We start from the raw sequence: 19,806 nt of genomic DNA, 5'->3' as shown, positions 1-19,806 counted from the left end.
AATATGTATACAAAAGACAGCAAACTTAAAAGTCTGGAGATCCGAATTTGGGTCTAGGCTTTGCCACTGAATTTGTGTTACCTTAAAAAAAGTCAACATTGAGCCTCTGATTCATCACCCAGAATCTGGAAATAATATTAATAACCTGTCTGGTTTTTGAAGTTTTGAGAAGCAGATAACAGTGTACCCTATTTCCAAAGTTACTCTAAGAAAAAAGTCTTTTAAATCCAAGAAATTAGAGGACATGCAATGAAAAAATGATGTAAGAGAAAAAGAAAATAACAGTTAGAATTAATTGTGAATAACTGTCAACACTGAGATTGTGGGATTTAATAAAGTTTTATTAAGCAAGGATATGCAAACTAGAGGGGTCATAATTCTGAATTATTGTAACCAAATCCAAGATGTAGGGGGTAAAGAGATGGAGTGCTTAGGGAAAGTAAAATAAGATAAATGAAGAAAAAAATGAATTGTCTTATTTTGTTGAGAGAGAAACTGCAGATCCTGATTAATTTTTTAAGAAGCCAAGAAAGTAAAATTAGTTTGCTGTAAATCTAAGGATAATAGTGCCGGTTCACAACTAATTAAACTAATTGAACTAATTGAACATGTGAATTACCTCACTACCCTCCCCAAAATACACAGAAATCACAGAAGAAATATACAAATAGAAATAAATCCATAAAATCATAGCATTGCTATAAACCTGAGAGTAATGTCACCAGCAGACTTTTGAGGGCTATGGAGGAATTTTGACAGTTCTGGAAGTAGGTCCACATTGCCAACAAAATCCAACAGACTAAGGAGCTAATAAATTCATTCAGGTGATGAATCATCAAAGAGAAGAATCACTAAAGTGAGTTTTTCCGATAAATTCTCTGCATAACGCTTAGGTAAGAGACAATGAGGGTTGTGAGAAGGGCTGAGACTTGGACAGTAGACTGGATAATTCATTAGAAGGAAAAGAGCCACATAGTAATTCTGTTGTCAGAGGAGCTGAAAATAGTATTTCTCTCCTGAATAAAACTTCAAATACAGCTCTACTAAGGGGAAGTCTAACTTCAGAGATTACCAGAATGGAAAACAGGTTTATAGGAAGGAGACTGATAGTAACCTCACTGACTTTCAGTTGTCTTAATAGCTGAAATAGGAAGATCCAGCATAGAAACTACTCATAAATCATAAAGAAGAGCCTACTCACATATAACCTCCCTATACCACCAACTTCCTCAACCCTACAAGCAAACACACAACCATCAGAACCAGTATACCTATAATGAAAACTTGCATTTATTCTCTGCCAGGTGAACAGGGCTTCCTATTTGGACAAAGTACATCAATTCTGGCCACCAACACTACATATTATATACTATGAACACAAATATATATAGACAACCAAGAATCATTAAATATTTAAATAAAACTAACAACATTGGAGAAACCAAATTTTTAAAAACTTTAAACAATTACTTAATTCAGATGTATTAGGTATCCCACGGGCATCTTGATATGTAGAAAATGTAAGGGAGGCAGAGGCCATGTTCGTGTAGCTGTAACAGCAGAAAACAAGCTCAATCATCTATAAGAATAGAATCCATATTCACTAGCTTCATTCAAAGGTATCAGGGCAAGATGGAGGAGCAGTTGTGGAGAGGGTTAGCAGCAACAGCTGCACTAGTTTTCTGACCTCTAGATCATAGCTACAGTTATATGATCTTGAAACTGAAAATTTCCTTGAATCTCTGACTTTCACTCCTTCAGTCTTTTAAATGATTTTATACATACCAAAATATTTTTCTACATGAAATATATGTAGTGTTTTCTATTTGCTATACTAATTTTGTCTGATACAACAGTTGGTATATAAAGATGTTCAAAAAATAAAGAAATAAAACTTCAGCACTGGGAATTTGGTATTTATTATTTGACCCAGTTTGGATTTAAAGGCAATGATATCTTGATTACCAGTGGAAAATAAGATATTGGTAGTCCAAGACATGCAGTGGTAATACATTTACTTAAATTATCATATGTCATCACCTGAAATAAGGTGCCTGTTGAACACAAGATCTGTTGGCAATTGTTTGTTATGATAGAACACTAAAATGGAAATAAGAAATAAATGGACTGGGATGGGCTGAGGTGGCAGTTCTGACAGCCTTTGAAAAATTAGAGAACAATGATGACAAGCCCAGGGTTTTAACTTTTTAAAAAAATTTCTAAATGTGACATGGGACCTCGCTACGTTGCCAAGGCTGGGCTTGAACTCCTGAGCTCAACTGATCCTCCTGCCTCAGCCTCTCAAAGTGCTGGGGGTACAGGTGTGAGTGACTACATCCAGCTGACGTTAACTGCTTGACTCAAAACTTGTTCCAACACACAGAGAGCTTCTGTGATTTCTTATCTTTGTCATTATTGATGGGCCAGATAATTCTTTGGCCCTGTGGCAAAAGGCTGAGGAAGGCTGTCCTATGCATTGTAGGATATCTCAGTACCTCTGGACTCTATCCACTAAGATGCCACTAACAGCTCTCCCTAACCCAAATTGTGACAACCCAAAATGGACATACATTGCCAAATATCCACTGGGGAGCCAAATCACTACCAACAACAGTGGCACCACCATCACTCAGCCCTCCAATGAAAACTACTATTCTAAATTAATTTTATCCCATGTCATCATAGGACTGATATCATTAACAATCGATAAATCTGAATACACAAGTTGCACGTTTTAGGCAACTTTGTAAGAATTTAGGATATTTATTGGGATAGAATGGTACCTTGAGAATTGAAAACCAAGCCTCAAAATCTCAGAGCCTCATTTTCTTAGTAGAATTAGACCTTTCTTTCTTAGTGAAGCTACCTGCCTTGTTGAAGACACTGTAATGAATGGACTCAACTGAGTTCATTACTTTGCAAAGGGATGCTGATTCTCCTCATGCCCATCTCTGTCACTGCATCCCTATAAATGGAATCAGATCCCAGTATGTTCCAAGGGGCAAGGACAAATTCTGACCCTGAAGGAGACAGTGTTTTCATCTATATTAGAAAGAGTTACCTTATGTTAGGTGGTAGTGGTTTTATTGCTATTGTTATTGTGGGGAGGTTTATGGATAGAAGGGTGTATCTGGCTGCTGAGTAGACAAAGCATAAAATTGGGCTAGATATTGTTCACTGGCAGGTGACTTTCATTCTCACCTCTTCCTCTGTATTACAGATAATGTTAGAATAAAAACTACGTTTCTCAGACTCACTTAAAACTAGGATTATAGATATGATTTAGATTCCACCAATCAGATGGGCTTTCAAGGTTTTGATGGTGGTGGGAGGCAGACAGGTTCCTACGTGGGAAAGGGTAGGTCCCCAGTGAGGACCAACCTTCAAGCCAGGGATGGCCTGAAGCCTGTGGGCCAGGCTACCAGTTCTGGGTAGAGTCCATGACCAGGAGTGAGAAGTTCTTTGATGCCTTTCGGCCAATCAGATGGTGCTTTTTCTGGGCCCACCCATAGACCAATCAGCATGCACTTTCTACATTCTGAGCCCATAAAAACCTCAGACTCAGCCAAACTCAGACACATTTCAGGACTACCTGCCTAAGGATGGGAGCTACGTATTTTGGGTCTCCTCTTCACTGAGAGCTGTACTGTCTCTCAATAAAGCTCTTTGGGGGGCACTTCCAAGATGGCCCAATAGAAACAGCTCCGGTCTACAGCTCCCTGCAAGATCGATGCAGAAGATGGGTGATTTCTGCATTTCCAACTGAGGTACCTGGTTCATCCCATTGGAACTGGTTGGACAGTGGGTGCAGCCCATGGAGGACAAGCCAAAGCAGGATGGGGTGTCACCTCACCCGGAAAGCTCAAGGGGTCAGAGGATTTCCCTTTTCTAAACAAGGGAATCTGTGAATGACTGTATCTGGAGGAACTGTACACTCCTGCCCAAATACTGCGCTTTTCCCACAGTCTTCACAGCAGGCAGACCAGGAGATTCCCTCCCATGCCTGGCTCGGCAAGGCCAACACACATGGAGCCTTGCTCGTTGCTAGTGCAGCAGTCTGAGATCAACCTGGGACGCTGGAGCATGGTGGGGGGAAGGGCATCCACCATTGCTGAGACTTGAGTAGGCAGTTCTATGCTCACAGTGTAAACAAAGAGGCAGGGAAGCTTGAATTAGGCAGAGCCCACCACAGCTCAACAATGCCTACTACCTCTCTAGATTCCACCTCTTAGGGCAGGGCATATCTCAACAAAAGGCAGCAGCGGACAACTTCTACAGACTTAAACATCCTGCCTGACAGCTCTGAAGAGAGCAGTGGTTCCCCCAGCATGGTGTTTGAGATCCATTAACAGACAGACGGCCTCCTCAAGTGGGTCCCTGACCCCCCAGTAGCCTGACTGGGAGACATCTCCCAGTAGGGGCCGATAGACACCTCATACAGGTGGGTGCCCCTCTGGAACAAAGCTTCTAGAGGAAGGATCAGTCAGCAATATTTGCTGTTCTGCAGCCACCGCTGGTCATACCCAGGCAAACAAGGTCTGGAGAGGACCTCCAGCAAACTCCAGCAGACCTGCAGCTGAGGGGCCTGTCTGTTAGAAGGTAAACTAAAGAACAGAAAGGAATAGCATCAACATCAACAAAAAGGACATCCACACCAAAACCCCATCCATAGGTCACCAACATCAAAGACAAAGGAAGATAAAACCACTAAGATGAGGAGAAACCACAGCAAAAAGGCTGAAAATTCCAAAAACCTGAACACCTCTTCTCCTCCAAAGGAACACAGCTCCTCTCCAGCAAGGGTATAAAACTGGATGGAGAATGAGTTTGAGAGCTGACAGAAAAAGGCTTCAGAAGGTCGGTAATAACAAACTTCTCCAAGCTAAAGGAGCATGTTCTAACCCATCGCAAAGAAGGTAAAAACCTAGAAAAAAGGTTAGACGAATGGCTAACTAGAATAACCAGTGTAGACAAGAGCTTAAATGACCTAATAGAGCTGAAAACCACAGCACAAGAACTGCGTGAAGCATACACAAGCTTCAATAACCAATTCGATCAAGCAGAAGGAAGGATATCAGCGACTGTAGATCAAATGGTTAAAATAAAGAGAGAAGACAAGATTAGAGAAAAAAGAGTGAAAAGAAATGAACAAAGCCTCCAAAAACTATGTGAAAAGACCAAATCTATGTTTGATTGGTGTATTTGAGAGTGATGGGGAGAATGGAACCAAGTTAGAAAACACTCTTCAGAATATTCAGGAGATCTTCCCCAACCTAGCAAGGCAGGCCAACATTCAAATTCAGGAAATACAGAGAACACCACAAAGATACTCCTTGAGAAGAGCAACCCCAAGACACATAATTGTCAGATTCATCAAGGTTGAAATAAAGGAAAAAAATGTTAAGGGCAGCCAGAGAGAAAGGTCTGGTTACCCACAAAGGGAAGCCCATCAGACCAAGAGTGGATCTCTCAACAGAAACACTACAAGCCAAAAGAGAGTGGGGGCCAATAGTCAACATTCTTAAAGAAAAGAATTTTCAACCCAGAATTTCATATCCAGCCAAACTAAGCTTCATAAGTGAATGAGAAATAAAATTATTTACAGACAAGCAAATGCTGAGAGATTTTGTCACCACCAGGCCTGCATTACCAGAGCTCCTGAAGGAAGCACTAAACATGGAAAGGAATAACTGATCCAAGCCACTGCAAAAACATGCCAAATGGTAAACACCATCGACAGTATGAAGAAACTGCATCAACTAACAGGTGAAATAACCAGCTAGCATCATAATGACAGGATCACATTCACACATAACAATATTAGCCAACATGTAAATGGGCTAAATGCCCCAATTAAAAAACACAGACTGGAAAATTGGATAAAGAGTCAAGACCTATCAGTGTGCTGTATTCAGGAGACCCATCTCATTTGCAAAGACACACATAGGCTCAAAATAAAGGGATGGAGGAAGATCTACCAAGAAAATGGAAAGAAAAAAAAAAAGCAGGGGTTGCAATCCTTGTCTCTGATAAGACAGACTTTAAACCAACAAAGATCAAAAGAGACAAAGAAGGCCATTACGTAACGGTAAAGGGATCAATTCAACAAGAAGAGCTAACTATCCTAAATATATATGCACACAATACAGGAGCACCCAGATTCATAAAGCAAGTCCTTAGAGACCTACAAAGAGACTTAGAGTCCTACACAATAATAATGGAAGACTTTAACACCCCACTGTCAATATTAAACAGATCAAGGAGACAGAAAATTAACAAGGATAACCAGGACTTGGACTCAGCTCTGGACCAAGCAAACCTAAAACACATCTACAGAACTCTCCACCCCAAATCAACAGAATATACATTCTTCTCAGCACCACATTGCACTTATTCTAAATTGACCACATAATTGCAAGTAAAACACTCCTCAGCAAATGTAAAAGAATAGAAATCACAACAAACTGTCTCTCAGACCACACTGCAATCAAATTAGAACTCAGGATTAAGAAACTCACTCAAAACAACTACATGGAGACTGAACACTGGGTAAATAACAAAATGAAGGCAGAGATAAAGATGTTCTTTGAAACCAATAAGAACAAAGACACAATGTACCAGAATCTCTGGGACACATTCAAAGCAGTGTGTAGAGGGAAATTTGTAACCCTAAATGCCCACAGGAGAAAGCAGAAAAGATCTAATATCGACACCCTAACATCACAATTAAAAGAACTAGAGAAGCAAGAGCAAACAAACTCAAAAGCTAGCAGAAGACAAGAAATAACTAAGATCAGAGCAGAAATGAAGGAGATAGAGACACAAAAAACTCTTCAAGAAAAAAATCAATGAATCCAGGAGCTGGTTTTTCTAAAAGATCAACAAAATAGATAGACTGCTAGCAAGATTAATAAAGAAGAAAAGAGGGAAGAATCAAATAGATGCAATAAAAAATTATAAAGGGGATATCACCACTGATCCCACAGAAATATAAACTACCATCAGAGAATACTACAAAAACCTCTGTGCAAAAAAATTAGAAAATCTAGAAGAAATGGATAAATTCCTGGACACATACCCCCTCCCAAGACTAAACCAGGAAGAAGTTGAATCTCTGAATAGATCAATAACAGGTTCTGAAATTGACACAATAATTAATAAGCTACCAACCAAAAAAAAAGTCCAGGACCAGACAGATTCACAGCCAAATTCTACCAGAGGTACAAAGAGGAGCTGGTACCATTCCTTCTGAAACTATTCCAATCAATAGAAAAAGAGGGAATCCTCCCTAACTCATTTTATGAGGCCAGCATCATCCTGATACCAAAGCCTGGCAGAGATACAACAAAAAGAATTTCAGGCCAATATCCCCAATGAACATTGATGCAAAAATCCTCAATAATATACTGGCAAACTGAATCCAGCAGCACACTGAAAAGCTTATCCACCATGATCAAGTTGGCTTCATCCCTGGGAAGCAAGGCTGGTTCAACATACACAAATCAATAAACATAATCCATCACATAAACAGAACCAATGACAAAAACCACATGATTATCTCAGTAGATGCAGAAAAGGCTGACAAAATTCAACAGCCTTTCATGCTAAAAATTCTCAGTAAACTAGGTATTGATGGAACATATCTCAAAATAATAAAAGCCATTTATGACAAACTCACACCCAATATCATACTGAATAGGCAAAAACTGGAAGCATTCCCTTTGAAAATCTGCACAAGACAAGGATGCCCTCTCTCACCTCTCCTATTCAGCATAGTATTGAAAGTTCTGGCCAGGGCAATCAGGCAAGAGAAAGCAACAAAGGGTATTCAATTAGGAAAAGAGGAAGTCAAATTGTCCCTGTTTGCAGATGACATGATTGTATATTTAGAAAACCCCATCATCTCAGCCCAAAATCTCCTTTTGGGCTGAAGTTTGCTGACAAGCAACTTCAGCAAAGTCTCAGGATACAAAATCAAGGTGCAAAAATCACAAGCATTCCTATACACCAAGAAGAGAAAAACAGAGATCCAAATCACAAGTGAACTCTCACTCACAATTACTACAAAGAGAATAAAATACCTAGGAATGCAACTTACAAGGGATGTGAAGGACCTCTTCATGGAGAACTACAAACCACTGCTCAACAAAATAAAAGAGGACACAAACAAATGGAAGAACATGCCATGCTCATGGATAGGAAGAATCAATATTGTGAAAATGGCCATACTGCCCAAAGTAATTTATAGATTCAATGCTATCCCCATAAAGCTACCACTGATTTTTTTCACAGAATTGGAAAAAACTACTTTAAATTTCATATGGAACCAAAAAGAGCCCGCATAGCCAAGATAATCCTAAGCAAAAAGAACAAAGATGGAGGCATACCTGACTTCAGACTATACCACAAGCCTACAGTAACCAAAACAGCTTGGTACTGGTACCAAAACAGATAAATAGACCAATGGAACAGAACAGAAGCCTCAGAAATAACACCATACATCTACAACCATCTGATCTTTGACAAACCTGACAAAAACAAGCAATGGGAAAAGGATTCCCTATTTAATAAATGTTGTTGGGAAAACTGGCTAGCCATATGTAGAAAGCTGATACTGGACCCTGTCCTTACACTTACACAAAAATTAACTCAAGATGGATTAAAGACTTAAATGTAACACCTAAAACCATAAAAACCTTAGAAGAAAACATGGGCAATACCATTCAGGACCCAGGCATGGGCAAAGACTTCATGACTGAAACACCAAAAGCAATGGCAACAAAAGCCAAAATTGACAAATGGGATATAATTAAACTAAAGAACTTCTGCACAGAAAAAGAAACTATCATCAGAGTGAACAGGCAACCTACAAAATGGGAGAAAATTTTTCAATCTTTCCATCTGACAATGGGCAAATATCCAGAATCTACAAAGAACTTAAATTTACAAGAAAAAAAAAACCCCATCAAAAAGTGGGCAAAGGATATAACAGACACTTCTCAAAAGAAGACATTCATGCAGCCAACAGACACATGAAAAAATGCTCATCATCACTGGTCATCAGAGAAATGAAAATCAAAACCACAAGGAGATACCACCTCATGCCAGTTACAGTGGCAATCATTAAAAAAGTCAGGAAACAACAGATGCTGGAGAGGATGTGGAGAAATAGGAACGCTTTTATACTGTTGGTGAGACTGTAAACCAGTTCAACCATTGTGGAAGACAGTGTGGCCATTCCTCAAGGATCTAGAACTAGAAATACCATTTGACACAGCAATCCCATTACTGGGTATATACCCAAAGGATTATAAATCATTCTATAAAGACACATGCACATATATGTTTATTGCGGCACTATTCACAATAGCAAAGACTTGGAGCCAACCCAAATGTCCATCAATAATAGACTGGATAAAGAAAATGTGGCACATATATACCGTGGAATACTATGCAGTCATAAAAAAGGATGAGTTCATGTCCTTTGCAGGGACATGGATGAAGCTGGAACCATCATTCTCAGCAAACTATCACAAGGACAGAAAACCAAACACCACATGTTCTCAGTCATAAGTGGGAGTTGAACAAGGAGAACACATGGACACAGGATGGGGAACATCTCACACTGAGGCCTGTAGGGGGGTGGGGTGCTGGGGAAGGGATAGCGTTGGGAGAAATACCTAATGTAAATGATGAGTTGATGGGTGCAGCAAACCAACATGGCACATGTATACCTATGTAACAAACCTTCACATTGTGTACATGTACCCTAGAACTTTAAGTATAATAATAATTTTTTAAAAATCCACTTGTAACTACTGCTTGTTGGAGTATATTCAGGGCAACTTGAATCTGTGCTCCTGCATTGCAATCTGCAAGCTTGGCCCAAATAAACTTTCTATGTATATTAAAAAATAAAAATTAAAAAAAATAAATAAAGCTCTTCTCTGCCTTGCTCACCTTCCAGTTGTCCACATAACCTCATTCTTCCTGGATGTGGGACAAGAACTCAAGACTCACTAAATGGCTGAAACACCACTTTCCTGGCTGGCTCGCTGTGCCATGGATGGCAGGAACGAGAGATCTATAACATCCCCTCCCCAACTCTTGGGGCTCTGCCATTGCTGGCATCTCCAAGTTTTGGGGCACCATCGCATTCCCCTCATCCAGATGCCGGTACCCACAGCATAAACCACTTGCAGTACGCCTGGTCCAGCTACAGCCTCGCAGAGAGCCGGTGCCTGTGCTGGCACCTGGAACTGCCCACCCCACATGCAGCAGTTGGTGCGCCTGGCTATGCGCAGTGGCCAGACCCCACACTCACTCACTCACATACCTCTCACCACTCTGCTTGGCTCATCCTCAGTGGGCATGGGATCTGAGCCAGTAGCATGAGCTGAGTGCAGCCTGCCAGGCTGAATGGGCAGAATGAGCCCAGCAGGCATGAACAAAACTCAAGCAGAGTTGCATCGCCGCTGGCCATAGAGGTTTCCAGCTGGTGAGGCAACACCCAAGGGATCCTGTGATATTTAGAAAATAGGAGGGAGGTAATAGCAAACTTTCTGCAGGTGTAGATGTGGACAAACAAACTCCAATAGGCATGAGTTCCAACATGGAATGACTAGCTGACTTGTTCCAGTGTCTAGATATGAGTGTTGTGGCTGTTAGGTGGTTATGGTTTGGGCAGCCACAAAAACATTAACAGCATCAGCTTTCTGACATCTGGGTTGCAAATACACTTGTGTAGCCTCAGAGCCAAAATTCAGGAAGCAGCTCCCTAACTTCTTCTCCAGGTTAGATATTGAGTTTATATCTAACTCCATCTACTAAATTTTTTCTGCTCAAAAAAAGAGTGGTTTTGGTTTCTACTATACTGTACTTTGACTGATATGCATTTTAAAAAGACTCCTACATTGTCCAGAGGAATTCCTTCTTACCTTGCAGAGCTAACCTGGCAATCCACAAGTATGGCAGTAACCCTGGGCAACATAGTGAGACCCCATCTCTACAAAAAAAGAAAAAAAAATCAGTTAGCAGGGCATGGTGATGCTCACCTGAAGTCCCAGCTACTAGGGAGACTGAGGTGAGAAGGTCACTCGAGCCCAGGAGTTTGAGGCCACAGTGAGCTGCAATGGTACCACTGTACTCCAGCCTGGGTGACAAAATGAGACCCTGTCTCTAAAAATTAAACAAAACTACAGAAGTAAGCAGTTGGCCAAACAGCTATCATTTATGATCACTTAAAGTGATCATAAATCCTTTGTTATGGAGAATGGCTCTTTTTATCTTGCTGTAGTTCATATTTTCAGAGATATCCAAGAGAAAACAGTATTGATAAAGCAAGAAAACATTGTGCTGAAATTTCTGAACTTCAGGAAAATCATAAGTACTCCCAGAAAGAAAAGTCAGGATATTTACAAAGGAAAAGGAATCAGAATTCTCAACTACAACTCTGGATGGCTGGCAACTTCTAAAATCATTTCAATATTTTCTAATAAAGAGTTCATTGATAATCTGTTTTCAAATTATGTTAAAATACTGACTACAGAATTTTCTTCAATATTTAGGTAGCATGGATTGACTTCGGTATTACATGAGTAAAAACTTTCCATATTTAGCAAATGGATAATATTAAAAATTGTTTTGATTAATTTTTATAGATAATATGTACACATGGTATAAAATGTTTAAATGCACAAAAGAGTACCATGAAAGCGAAATTTTCATTCTACCTTTGTGCCCTAGCCAGTCAGTCATCTCTCTAGACATAGCAACAAGATGAGCTTTTTTTTTTTTAAAGTGATTGGCTCAGGGCTGAGTTTTTATAACAGCTTTATTGAGATATAATTCACATACCATAAAATTTACCCTTTCATGGTTTACAATTCAGTGATTTTTAGTATATAAAAAATGTACAACCATCACCACTATCTAATTCCAGAACACTGACATCAACCTCAAAAGAAACCCCATATCCATTCGCAGTTACTCCTCATTTCCCCTACACATAGACCTTGATAATCACTAATCTATGTTCTGTCTTGAGGAATTTTCATATTGTAGATATTTCATTTAATGGAATAAAAAATAAGTGGTCTTATGCGTCTGTTTTTTTTCACTTAGCATAATGTTTCCATAGCTCATCCATGTTGTAATACAACTTGTTTTTAAATAAACACAATACTGTGAGATGGCATCAGTATTAGTTCTGCATGGAGAAAAGACAAAAGTGGGAAGTGAGTACTTCAATTTTTGCTACAATAGCAGTTTATTAGACAGATCTCTTAGACAAGCTGAGGTATTTACTCATGTTTCAGTGCATATGAATGGCAGGCTTTGGAGACGTTTTTCACAAGGGGCAAGTCCCAAGAAAGCAAAACAGATGGGCAAAGACAGCATCAGTAGAGCAACGTCGTAAAGCATACAATATTATATATTAGACAGACAAATAAGGTTAGTTAGGAACAGGAGGTTTCATGTCATCAACTCAAAAGGTGGAGAAGCTTTCAAACAAACAAAAATGCACAGTGATACCTTCTGCTCTTTTAAATCAATCAGATCTCTAAGTGACAAATCATAAACAAACTCCTTAACATTGTTCTAAATCTATACAACAGTTTTTAAAAATTTATTGGAAAATATAACAGAAAAAAATGAAAAATAAGTAAATGTATAGATCAAATAATCATCATGAAGTAAACACCCTTATAAACACCATCCACATCAACACCCAAGAAGCCTCTCTTGAGCCCCTCTTGCTTACCTAAAGGTAGTCATTATCTTGAATCTAAGCCTATTTTCAAATTTGCGTCCAACAACATGTTCATTTATTTCTGAGACCTTCCCAGATGCACGTTAACATTTGTATTTCTACCAACTCATGTTTAGGTATCTGTTAACAGCAGCAATTCACTTCTGATACCGAAATCTACATTTGTTTTCTAGGACTGCTGTAAAAATCATTACAAACTGGGTAGCTTAAAACAACAGGAATTTATTTTCCCACAGTTTTGGAAGTCAGAAATCTGAAACAAAGGCGTGAACAGGACCACACTCCCTCCAAAGGCTCTAGAGGGGAATTCTTCTTTCTATCTTCCAGTTCCTAGTGGCTTCTGGTGTTCCTGGGCTTGTGGTATCATAACTCCAGTCTCGGCCTCTGTCTTCACTTGGCTTTCTCTGTGTGTGTCTGTGTCTGTGTGTCGCTCCCTCTTCTTATAAGGATACCAAGTCATTTGATTCAGGGCCCACCCCAGTCCAGCATGAACTCACCAGATTAATTACGTATGCAAAGACCCTATTTCCAAATAAGTTCACATTCTGAGGTTCTAGGTGTTCATGAATTTTGGAAGGACACTATTCAACTCATTACACTTTCCCAATGTCTTTGAACAAAAAACCATGGTCTGAACCCTTTGAATAACCTAGCCTGTCAATTCTGAAAGTGAAAGTCCGTGCACAGTTTTAAAATCAAGTAATTTTTTTAAATCTTCCTCAAATTAAATCTTTTAATTTAAAAGTAAACTTTACTGTCGAAAATGCAAACTTAGGGAGGGCAGAAAGATCCCACACAGAGCTGCCACTTCACACCTAGAGGGTTGCATGGCAGCCAGCAGCTGGGCCGAGGCGCTCCCCACTTCCCAGATGGAAAATCAAGTAATTTTAACTCACAGTATTTCATAGGGCCTCACATTTTGAGAGATCTGATATTTATTTGATAAAACTGCTGCAACTAATCTGGTTGAGATTAAAGAAAGCATAGTTTGTCTATTCTTGTCAAGTTTTGTTATGACCTTTGTAATGTGAATTTGGAAAGTTACTTTTTCAATGTTTTGAGATAGATTTAATAGCATAGGAATTATCTATATCTTGAAGATACAGCATTTTGCTTATGAAACCATTTTGACAAATACTCTTAAACATTATTTGAGTGTTCTCAATTTCTTCCATTATTGATTTAATTTATTTAACCTCACCATGGGCCAACTATGTTTATGTGTATCTTCTTATAAAAGTGTTATTTTATAAAAACGTCATTAGATGCATCATAACTTTTAAAAATTTCTTCTGTGCCTTTTATTATACCACCCTTAGTTTTTTTTTAATAGATGAGTTAATTAGACTCATTTACTTATTTATTTGTTTGTTTTTTTAAGATGGGGTCTTGCTATGTTGCCCAGGCTGGATTCGAATTCCTGGGCTTAGGCAACCATTCCACCTCAGCCTCCTCAGTAACTGGGCTACAGGCATGTGCCACCATGCCCAGACACTCAGTTTTTATTAAGATTTATCTGTAGCTTTATTTTTTATTACCTTTACCTTATTGTAACTTGTCTTCCTTAGCCTTAATTGAATGACTATTTGCTGTCACAGAACATTTTAGTGGATAAAAGGCTATAATGGAGTTGCTTATAAGTGTTCTCCAGCACTCAGAAGTAAGAAAGAATGGGCTCAAAGGCCCTATAAGTGACCTGAAATCTTCTTAGACTTTTCTAAAAGAAATCTTTATATCTTATAGCCATAGAAATTGTATTATAGAAAACCAAACTCAAAATCTAACCAAACCAAAATCTAACCTCTATGGATGGCTGAAACATTGCAAATTAAATTTCCAGCCTTGTAGAGTTTACTTTTTTTTTTTAAGACGGAGTTTCACTCTTGTCACCCAGGCTGGAGTGCAATGGCATGATCTCAGCTCACTGCAACCTCTGCCTCCTAGGTTCAAGCGATTCTCCTGACTTGGCCTCCTGAGTAGCTGGGATTACAGGCACCCACCACTACGCCCAGCAAATTTTTTTTGTATTTTTAGTAGAGACGGGGTTTCACCCTGTTCACCAGGCTGGTCTCAAACTCCCGACCTCAGGTGATCCACCTGCCTTGGCCTCCCAAAGTGCTGGGATTACAGGCACAAGCCACCACACCTGGCCTAGAGTTTACTTTTAATGGCAAAAACTGCCATTACTTTTGCACCAACCTAATAAAATTAAGACATCCCTGAAAATTGGGATGGGGACATATAAGTAAATTCTGATGGAGGCGATAATTTTGAGCCTGAAATTCTGGGCAAGTTGTCAGTCTACCCCTGCCTGAAGAACTGTAATAGCCTCCCCTGAGGTAGTTGCTTTACAAGGGACTACTGTTCCTTCTGACAATCTACCTTTACCACCTCTCATTGCTTCTAAATCTGTAATCAGACTCAGGTGAAAGTAGACTCCAATGTGTGAGACACAAACTTAGGACGAACAATACACACCAAAAGAATTGGCTGATTTTGTCAATTTTCACAGATACTGGTGAAACTGTATGGGGATGGATCTTAAGATTGTGATATCAGCTGGGCGCAGTGGCTCACGCCTGTAATCCCAGCACTTTGGGAGGCCGAGGGGGGTGGATCACGAGGTCAGGAGATCGAGACCATCCTGGCTAACATAGTGAAACCCTGTCTCTACTAAAAATACAAAAAATTAGCCAGGCGAGGTGGCGGGCACCTGTAATCCCAGCTACTCAGGAGGCTGAGGCACCCGGGAGGTGGAGCTCGCAGTGAGCCGAGATCGTGCCACTGCACTCCAGCCTGGGTGACAGAGTGAGAACCTGTCTCAAAAAAAAAAAAAAAAAAGAGTGTGGTATCAGGGTGGAGGGAATATAAACTTGCATTAAACTCAGTTTATTAACATGGCTTCACTAGCAGAGATTCCAGATTTAGTGTGCTTGTCTGAGGGGTTGGGAGTGACTCTAACAGTTTATTTGTTGATTAACTAAAACCTGGGCTAAAAGGTAGCCTACACTTAAGGGAGTCAAATTGCCAAAACTTTCCTGGTGCCACAGAAAGGATGGTATCAAATGACTCAGGAATATTACCTAGAATCTACAAGGAACTCAACAACTCAACAACAAAAGAAACAAACAGCCCCATTAAAAAGTGGGCAATAGGCCAGGTGTGGTGGCTCATGCCTGTAATCCCAGCACTTTGGGAGGCCGAGGCAGGCGAATCACAAGGTCAGGAGATCGAGACCACCCTGGCTAACACAGTGAAACCCCGTCTCTACTAAAAATACAAAAAAATTAGCCAGGCATGGTGGCGGGCGCCTGTAGTCCCAGCTACTCGGGAGGCTACTCAGGAGGCAGGAGAATGGCATGGACCCGGGAGGTGGAGCTTGCAGTGAGCAGAGATCACACTACTGCATTCCAGCCTGGGCGACAGAGCGAGATTCTGTCTCAAAAAAAAAAAAAAAGTGGGCAATAAACATGAACAGACATTTTTCAAAAGAAGACATACAAATGGCTAACAAGCATAGGAAAAAATACTCAACACCACTGATCATCAAAGAAATGTTAATTAAAACCACAATGAGATATCATCTTACACCAGTCAGAATGGCTATTATTAGAAAGTAAAAAAATAACATACATTGGCAAAGAGGAGAAAAGGGAACACTTATACACTGTTAGTGGGAATATAAATCAGTATAACCTCTATGGAAAACAGTATGGAGATTTCTCAAAGAACTAAACATAGAATTACAATTCAATCTAGTAGTCTCACTATGGGGTATTTATCCAAAGGAAAAGAAATCATTACATGAAAATGATACCTGCAGCCGGGCATGGTGGCTCATGAGAGGCCAAGGCAGGCAATCACCTGAGGTCAGGAGTTTGAGACCAACCTGGCCAATATAGTGAAACCCCTTCTGTACTAAAAATACAAAAATTAGCCAGGCATGGTGGCAGGTGCCTGTAATCCCAGCTCCTCAGGAGGCTGAGGCAGGAGAATCACTGGAACCCAAGAGGTGGAGCTTGCAGTTAGCTGAGATTGTGCTATTGCACTCCAGCCTGGGAGACGAGAGTGAAACTCTGTCTCAAAAGGAAAAAAAAAGATACCTGCACTTACATGTTTATTGCAGCACTATTTATAATAGCAAAGATATAGAATCAACCTAAGTGTCCATCAAAAGATACTTGGATAAAGAAAATGTGAGATTATATATATATCTCCATGGAATTCCACACAGCCCTAAACAAAATGAGCACAGGTATTAATATTTTGCAGCAACATGGATGGAACTAGAGGCCACTATCTTAAGTAAATAACTCAGAAACAGAAAGCCAAATATCACATGCTTTCACTTATAAGTGGGAGCTAAATAAGTGTATACATGGACATGGAGAGTGAAATAATAGACTCTGGAGACTCAGAAGGATGGGAAGGTAAAGTTGGGGGGGGCATGAAGGTTAAAAAATTACCTATTGAGTACAATGTTCACTATTTGGGTGATGGGTACACTAGAAGCCCAAACTTTGCTATTACATAACAAAACTGCACTTGTACCCCTTCAATCTTCAAGAACAAACAAAGCAACCAAAAGACTCAGGAACATTAGAATGATAAAGTGGATTTATCATGTAAGACATGTAAGACTTGCTTGCCCATTCACTGAATATTTCCCCTGTGAGGGTCCAGAGGGCACTCAAAGTTTTAAGAAATATGATTTGTGAGAGAAGCCCTGGACTAGGCTCTCTGAATTCAGTGGAGGAATCACTCCTGTCGATGAGATCAGATGGTGGTAGGGACCATGTGGTGACACAGAAATTATTAAATACAAGGTAGGCATGGTTATTGTATTAGGCCACAGAGCCAAAGCAGTTAAAAGAATAGTAGCTGCAAAATGTACAGCATTGGCTAGTTGATTGTGGAGTTTCTAGAACCAAAATAGATGGTAAACCTACTAAAATCTTGATGTATAAGCAGAAAGTTTTAGGACTGGAAGACTGGAAGGATTAATGCTGTCATCATGAATTTAAAAGACACAGGGTAGCAATTCTTAGGTCGACCACATTTAACTTTCTTACTGGGGCTGTGAAAAAGAAACATGGATCTTGGAGAACGACGGTGAATTACTGTAAACTTAATCAGGTGACAATTTTCATTGCAGCTGCAATTCTTTTTTTTTTAATTTTGAGACAACATCTCGCTCTGTCATCCAGACTGGAGTGCAATGGTGCAATCTCAGCTCACTGCAACCTCCACCTCCCAGGTTCAAACAATTCTCCTGCCTCAGCTTCCCAAGTAACCGGGATTACAGGCACCTGCCACCAAGCCCAGCTAATTTTTGTATTTTTAATAGAGACGGGGTTTCACCGTCTTGGTCAGGCTGGTCTCAAACTCCTGACTTCAGGTGATCTACCCGCCTTGGCCTCCCAAAATGTTGGGATTACAGGCATGAGCCACTGCACCCAGCCCTGCAGCTGCAATTCTAGATGTGGTTTCATTGCTGGAGAAAATCAACACATACCCTGGCTTCTGGTGTTTAATAATTGCACTGGCAAAGGCTTTTATCTATAGCTGTCATTACAGACCATCAAAAGTAGTTTGCTTTCTGTTAGTTAGTAACACACCTTGACTGTCTAGCCTCAGGACTATGCCAGTCAGGCTCTTTTGCAGAGCCTTCACTGTGTCTTTATTCCACAGAAAATCATGCTGGTCGGTTACATGGATGATGTCATTGATATGGTTTGGCTGTGTCTCCACCCAAATCTCATCTTGAATTTCCATGTGTTGTGGAAGGGACCCGGTGGAAGGTAATTGAACCATGGGGGCAGGTCTTTCCCATGGTGTTCTCATGATAGTAAATAAGTCTTACGAGATCTGATGGTTTTATACGAGGGAGTTTCCCTGCACAAGTTCTCTCTCTTTGCCTGCTGCCATCCATGTAAGACATGACTTGCTCCTCCTTGCCTTCCACCATGATTGTGAGGCCTCCCCAGCCATCTGGAACTGTAAGTCCACTAAACCTCTTTGTTTTGTAAATTGCCCACTCTTGGGTATGCCTTTACGATGTTAATTGGACCTAGTAAGAAGGAAGTTAACAACTACTCTAGACATGTTGGTAAGATATATGTAGGACAGGTGGTGGGAAGCAAATCTGACAAATAATCAGGTTTCTGCCATCTCAGTGAAATGTCCAGGGTCCCATTGGTCTGATGAGGGAGAAGAAAAGGAAACATCAGTTAAGGCTGGTCCTTGGAGAAGCAGCCTGCCTGAAAAATCACAGCTACAGGCAAAAATAGAGCAGCCTGAGGAAAACTCAGAATGCACCTGCACAGATAAGCAGGCAAGGCAGACGAGTTCCAACACAGAGGCCTTTTGTTCCTTGTGTGATTAGCAGGTTCCCAGGAAAATCTTCCTCCCCTTCTCAGGCATATACACCATGGGCTCCAATGGGAACTTGCACAGGGATCGGGGGCACTTACCTAAAACAAACCAGCAGTTATACAAACAAGTGAAGCAGCACTTTGTGCTTGCCTAGAGTCATATGCACAACTATATAGATGAGGAGGAGTTGTGCAGATAGCTTTTCAGATAAGAGAAGTTACTCAGACAGCTACAGAGAGAAGAGGAGTTTCTTTTAAAAGCTTTTGAATTTGACTGTAAAAACAGCAACCCACTTGGGCTCCCCTCTCTGCTGTGGAGAGCTTTCTTCTTTTGCTTATTAAACTTTTCCTCCAGCCTCACCGTTTGTGTCCATGCTCCTTAATTCTCTTGGTCATGTAATGACCAGCTCAGATAACACCTTAGACGAGACCAGTGACGCTGACCTGTTTCACTGGGACATGTCAGTATGTCCTTTTTATTTTTATTTATTTATTTTGGAGACAGAGTCTCACTCTGTCACCCAGGCTGGAGTGCAGTGGCATGATCTTGGCTCACTGCAACCTCCACCTCCGAGGTTCAAGTGATTTTCCTGTTTCAGCCTCCTGAGTAACTGGGATTAAAGGTATGTGCCACCACGCCCGACTAATTTTTGTGTTTTT

General features: G+C 40.3%; 1 protein-coding gene across 1 annotated transcript in view; it reads right to left on the bottom strand.

Annotated features, from left to right (window-relative positions):
- Nucleotides 1-19,806, bottom strand: part of PHF14 (PHD finger protein 14) — a 232,582-nt gene that overhangs the window by 203,176 nt on the left and 9,600 nt on the right. The window contains exon 2 of the mRNA XM_055347355.1: nucleotides 10,938-11,005. The gene's annotated coding sequence lies outside the window, so the exon portion shown is untranslated. The remainder of the gene's footprint in view (nucleotides 1-10,937; nucleotides 11,006-19,806) is intronic.

Source organism: Gorilla gorilla, chromosome 6 (assembly GCF_029281585.2).
Source record: "Gorilla gorilla gorilla isolate KB3781 chromosome 6, NHGRI_mGorGor1-v2.1_pri, whole genome shotgun sequence".
NCBI classification, from domain to species: Eukaryota; Metazoa; Chordata; class Mammalia; order Primates; family Hominidae; genus Gorilla; species Gorilla gorilla.
The sequence above is the reverse complement of the archived record's forward strand: the minus strand, read 5'-3'. Positions and strand labels throughout refer to the sequence as shown.